We start from the raw sequence: 6,001 nt of genomic DNA, 5'->3' as shown, positions 1-6,001 counted from the left end.
GAGTTAAGAGACAGTGGTAAGAGTATACTGTGTTGCACTACACACTGCTACAATTCTGTTACACTAGTAAATCCACAGATGTTCTCTGTGGTGGCTATGATTTGAATTGTATTCTTGTGCTTGCTTGTTTGTTGATTCAGTAAATACAAGTAATTAAATATGCTTGTGTTTGTTGTATATAAACATTTAGTAACGTGCATTTCAATGTAGTGTATTAGCCCGGGAACAGTGGTGTTTGGTGTTCGTTATGTCAGAATTCACTAGCACCTCCTATAAAAAATCAGACCCCCCCATTGCCCCCCCAACAATAATTTTCTGGAGCCGCCCCTTGCAGGCACATGTAAATACGAGATGACATGTTCTAAGGAGGGGTGTGACCAAGTCAGTGGCGGCTGGTGGAGTTTTCTCTAGGGGGGGCTATAACTCCAAAATGTATTAAAAAAAAAAAAAGCATGCATACATGTACTAAGGTATCAAACAAGTGTATTTACATAAATGAAAACAACAAAAACAACATTATAGATAGATAGATAGAAGTGCAAAGAGAAACAAGTGTGATATATAGAGTATGTACAGTATATGCAGTTAAGAGTGATTATGTAAAGATAAGGGCAGTATAAAGAGGTGGGAATAATTGGCATAGTATAAACAGATGTAGTATGAACAAATATACAGATGTGCTATATTACTATACAGATGGCCAATATACATATATAATAAATATCTATCTATCTATCTCTAGATATATCTCTATCTCTATATATTTAAATAATATATATCATATATACATGGACAATACACATACTTTATGACAGAAGGCTGTGACGTCAGCCCCGCCGCCAAATCCAGCTGCATTCAGCTCGGGGCGCAGGAGAGGTGCGCCCCAACATCGTCCTATCTCTTGTATTGAAGAGGAGCTACTGCGCATGTACAACTTTTAACGAGAGTCTATGGGCAAAGATTCCTGCGCCCCAGGGCGGAAATACGTCACCAATCAGACAATGTCAACGAACGAAACAACTTTACTCATCATTAACTATGAAATATTTATCTTGCACATCTAAAAAAATATATACATATATTTCGAAATATTTTTATTTTATTATTTCATTTTTATTTCATTTTTTAATGTCTTATTCAAGGAAATGTGGTGAGAGGTGAGTGGTGGGGCGGCGCCCTAGCGCCCTCTATTGGCCACCCGCCACTGGACCAAGTCAATGACTTCACAGAGGAAATACTGAGTGCCCCGGGTACAGCAAGACGTGCCGGGAGTGCAGCCGTCAGAATCACCTCGACAAGGTCTGCCTGGGTGGCCGATCGCCTAGGCCCCCACCCGAGGAGACTGACGGGGTGTGCAACGAACAGCAGACGGCCGCCTTCGTCGAGCTACGCACACTCACCATGACCAGCGCGAGCGACAAGCTACGCACACTCCCCCTCGCTCACCACCTGTACGACGACGTGTGACAAGTGGACGAAGCGCCCATCCAACCCACAGCCGTACGTCTACCTCACACTCACCATTGAACGTGATGATTACAAAGCACTAGGCTTCGACCTTCGGAAACGCACCTGCGCTGTGACTCTGCCTGCCATGGCTGACACAGGGAGCCAGAGCTGCCTGATGGGCGTCAGGGTTGCTCAACAGATGGGACTGAGTACAGAGGACCTTATTCCCGTATTCATGACCATGAAGGCCGCGAACAATGAGGGAATACGGATTCTCGGGGCCGCAGTCGTCAGGTTCGCTGGTAACAGCAACGACGCCCGGAGGTTGGAGACACATCAGACCCACCTCTTAGCCAGCACACATGCTGATGTTCTATCTCTCATACGGCAAACTGGGCCGGTGGACGACGACGTTGAGGAGGGCGACCTGACATGATGCGCTGCGGGGCTCGAATCACTGCAGTCGGTGACATGGGACCGCGTCAGGGAGACCACCAGCAGCGACGGCGATATGCTCATATTGGAGGAGATGGCAGTATACGGCTGCCCCGAGTCGAGGACTGGGATGCCGGTGGCAATTTGTGGCTTCCACCAGTACTGCGAGAACATTGCGTCAGCTGACGGGGTGGTCCTGTACAAGGATAGGGTAGTCATACCGCCCTCACTCCGTGGCGAGGTACTGCCTGCATTGTGAATCTGTTTCTACAGGCCTCTTAACCAACAGTAAGCAGGCTTACTGAGTTACTATTCTACCTGCACAATTATTTCTCTGGTGTCGGAATGTCTCGCGATGTTTGTGATTTCTAAAAAACGGATAATTAATAACTGTTCTATGTTAGTAGTTTTAATTTGACCCAGCAGATTAGTGACTGCCCAATCATTGCTCAGCTGTACATTGCCAGGCCGGTCTTTCTCTGCTCCTCAGCACTTCAGCACTGTGTGTGTGTGTGTGTGTGTGTGTGTGTGTGTGTGTGTGTGTGTGTGTGTGTGTGTGTGTGTGTGTGTGTGTGTGTCTGTGTCTGTGTCTGTGTCTGTGTCTGTGTCTGTGTGTCTGTGTGTCTGTGGCTGTGTATCTGTCACAACATTGTAGAGCCAGAAACACAGAAGTAAATCACGAATATTGCTCTTTTTTACTGAAAAGTGTTACAGTTACAGGGAAAAAGGCCAATAAATACATGAATTCATTGACTTGGTGCAGCTTTATCAGCAGAGTCTTTAATATTTTTCCGGACTGATCCGTTCCTCTGTTGGGGGAATTGGTGATCAGGCTTTCATTCTCTCTGCCAACTCAGACTGCTCTCTCCACTGGATGAAGGACGAGTGGGAAAGTAAACCTAGAGCTGGAAGCAGTGGGAGTTCAATGAAGGTCAGAGTTTATGTGTCATGTTTTTTTATGAATGGTTCTGTCAAGAAATCAGCAATGTGTCATTTCATTATATTTGAGAAGAGCCAAGTAGAAGAAGAACATCTACCAGGATGTGTTTGTTTCACTGTGTGTGTTTCTGTGTTGTGTATTTGTTTGTCTCTTCCTTATAGTCCGTCCACACTACACTCCGGCTCTGGGTTTACATTCAGGATCCACACTCTTCCTTCTGCAGGACCTCCACACTCTGTGTCGGGTTGGGGATCAAGGCAGATCCATCCTGACTAATCCTGCTGTCCATTTGTCCTGCAAAGAGAGAAAGGCAAACATACAGACAGGGGTGAGACGAAGAGGTTAAACACCTGGCTTGATTTTATCCCGCTCTTTCTTATCCTTAACTTCCATCTCAATATACATCAGAAATATGGCTAAACATCAGAAGTGCCTCTGAAAGGCTTGTTTGGGATATTGGTTTGGTTTTAAGCACTACTTTTAATCTCACATTCCATTTTGTTTGTGAGAAATAACAGGGGGCTGAAGATATAATGTATTTGGTGTGTGGTGAAAGTATATACTTTTCTTATTGTCATCACATCCAATTAAAAGAACAAAACCATGAGTGTTCTCTATGTAAAGCTGCATGTCTCATTCAAGTTGTTTCTGTGAAAGAAACATTGTAGGACTTACACATACTGTAGTAATATGATGGAAAGTGCAAAATGTATTAGATTATACTGATTGGATGCTTCAGGGTTAGATAGAAAAACAAAGTTGGACAAGCAACACAGAGTTAGATCTACGTTTTGTTGTTTGTATTGTTTTACCCACAATATATATTTTACAGTTCATGAGAAAAGGCTGAGGAACAACTGTTTTTGACATATCCTATCATCTCAGGTAAAAGAGCATTTTGGCTTCATGTGTCACTTTCATAGAGATGAACGGGGCCCCTCCTCCAACATTGTACCCAGTACTATTTATACATCCGTACTGCGACACGCCAACCACAGAGAGGCGGGGCAATGTTGTCAGACAGGAAAAACTGAATATTCAGCAATATTATCATCTGTTACATTTCAGTACTGTATGAAGCTTGTTCACCAGGTGAAAATGCTCAATGTTACGCCTGAGGAGACATATTCAGTTAGGTCAACCACCAAGAGTCACACAAAGCTGTGAGGTTAACACTACCTGGTTGATTTCTTTTTTCAGCTTGTAATACAATTCTTATGAAAGTAATAAAAAAGGAATCACATGTAAAATGTTAAATTCAATCAATTACAATCACTGTTTCAATGTGATCACATTGGGTTTAGCACTTGATTGTGTCCAAACTGCATTCATGTTTCATTCCTCTCTGCCTGTATTTCCGGACGCAGGCTTAGGCCTTTGTTGACAATAGCAATAATGTCAAATAATGCAGTGGGGGATTGGCAGGGGTATGTTTCAAATCCTGCATCAAAATGTCATGCTGACCTACTGACAGTGAATCAATGACACAGACAAACACTAAGGTGTCTTAGTCATTTTCAGCACAGCACACACACTGAAAGTGCCCCCTGGGAAGAGTCCAACAGGGAATGAACTGTGAAGCCTCATTATATATATAGGGGCTGACTTATTAGAAACCTTGAGACAGGCATCTAAAGTGAATCAGAAAGGTGATGAAATGGGATGAAAGAGAATAAAGAATGTCAGGGAACAGACACATGAGTCCTGATGTGTAATCCGTCATCTGAGTCAACTTTGAGAAAAACAGACAGTTGTGTCTCATGGTAAAAGAGTTTGCTAAATAATGTCTTTCATCTGTTCTAATATTGTAGCTTAATAAAAAAGGCGACATCAAATGTACAAATCTTACTGGATGTACTGATGACACATTTTACACCAGGAAGTGATGTGTTTTAGTTTATTAAGTAGGAAACGTGCATTTTCTATAATAACAGCTTCATGTTTTGGTGAATCATTTCTGAAGACAGAGGCAGTCATCTCTGTGGGCCTCAGCAGGCTCAGTGATATGGACTCTTGAATCTTGGACCTACCTTTAGCCTGGCTGCATGTGGTGCTGCTTTTCTCCGTCTGTGCCTCGCCTTTTCCTGCAGCCCGGATCTTCAGCACCACGTACCGGCATGCTGGATACACAATAGGGTTCAACAGGGTTGTACAATTCATAGTTTGTCAAAGAAAACCTTTTGTGCGGTTTGAATAAGGAAGTTCAACAGTCAAAAAATGTTAGAAATTATGTTTTTCTAAGCTGGAGAAGTATTTGTTGTATTTTAAATGAAAAAGTTGAACTTGCCTGAACCAAAGTTACAACACACTCACTAACCCTAAAGCCATTATTTTTGCTTGTTTGCGAGCCAAGAGAAGAGAAACCTGCACTTTCTGACTGAAAAATGCTGAGTCACCCTGACAGCCAACAAAAGCAAAGCTCTCTTTGCGTCTTCTCTGTTTTTGTAAAGCTGATTCTGATACTTCACAAAGCAAAGGAAAACAAAAATACTAGCTGGTGTTGGTTGTGATTCAAGTTAAGGGTGATGTGACGCCGCAGGATACAACTCAACACTGTCATCAAGTCTGAAAAACATCGCAATTAATTTTATCACATAAGATATGTCCAATCTCGCTGTAAAAACCAGGAGGACTCACCATTGATGATCAATCACACCATCTCTCTCAGAATGGTAGATCTGTGGCACTTTAAAGTGTATCTCAGTGTATTAGGAGCTGTTTCTGTCTGTCTGTGTCAGCACCCAGCTGTCTGCTGCAACTGGATCTCTTCCTCAATAACAACCGTAAGCCTCCCTGACAAACCTGACCCCCCCTGCTCTGACGCATCAGCTGGGGATTCTCCCTGCACAGGAGGAAGTAGGTGTGGGCGGGTAGTGTGAATTGTTTGAAAAAGCGGAAGAAGGTTTACCATAATATTTCTATTTCAGCCCTTCCTTGTGAGATTTAAGGGGGGAATGATATACTATTGTTGATGCAGTAAATAGCTAAAGGGATCTCAAGCACTTTTATCAACATACAATTTATGAAATGCTTGATTGTAAAATGTTCTCGAGTTTAAAAGTATGTGCATGGAGAAAATGTTTTACTAGATGCTGTTTGTTTCCAAGAAACCAGGCTGAAACCACAATTAGACTAAATGCTACCAACTTATACTTTATTGAGAAGATATGGAAACAT

General features: G+C 42.6%; 1 long non-coding RNA gene across 1 annotated transcript; it reads right to left on the bottom strand.

Annotated features, from left to right (window-relative positions):
• Positions 1–2,556: 2,556 nt before the first annotated feature.
• On the bottom strand, positions 2,557–5,687 carry LOC134867609 (uncharacterized). The gene is made up of 3 exons (XR_010166150.1): positions 5,462–5,687; positions 4,855–4,944; positions 2,557–3,118 (listed from the first exon to the last, which is right to left on the bottom strand). It is a non-coding gene; the product is annotated as an uncharacterized LOC134867609 (long non-coding RNA).
• Between the last annotated feature and the right edge of the window lie 314 nt (positions 5,688–6,001).

This window comes from Eleginops maclovinus, chromosome 7, assembly GCF_036324505.1.
Source record: "Eleginops maclovinus isolate JMC-PN-2008 ecotype Puerto Natales chromosome 7, JC_Emac_rtc_rv5, whole genome shotgun sequence".
NCBI classification, from domain to species: domain Eukaryota; kingdom Metazoa; phylum Chordata; class Actinopteri; order Perciformes; family Eleginopidae; genus Eleginops; species Eleginops maclovinus.
Note: the sequence above shows the minus strand (reverse complement) of the source record. Positions and strands in the feature narration are given on the sequence as shown.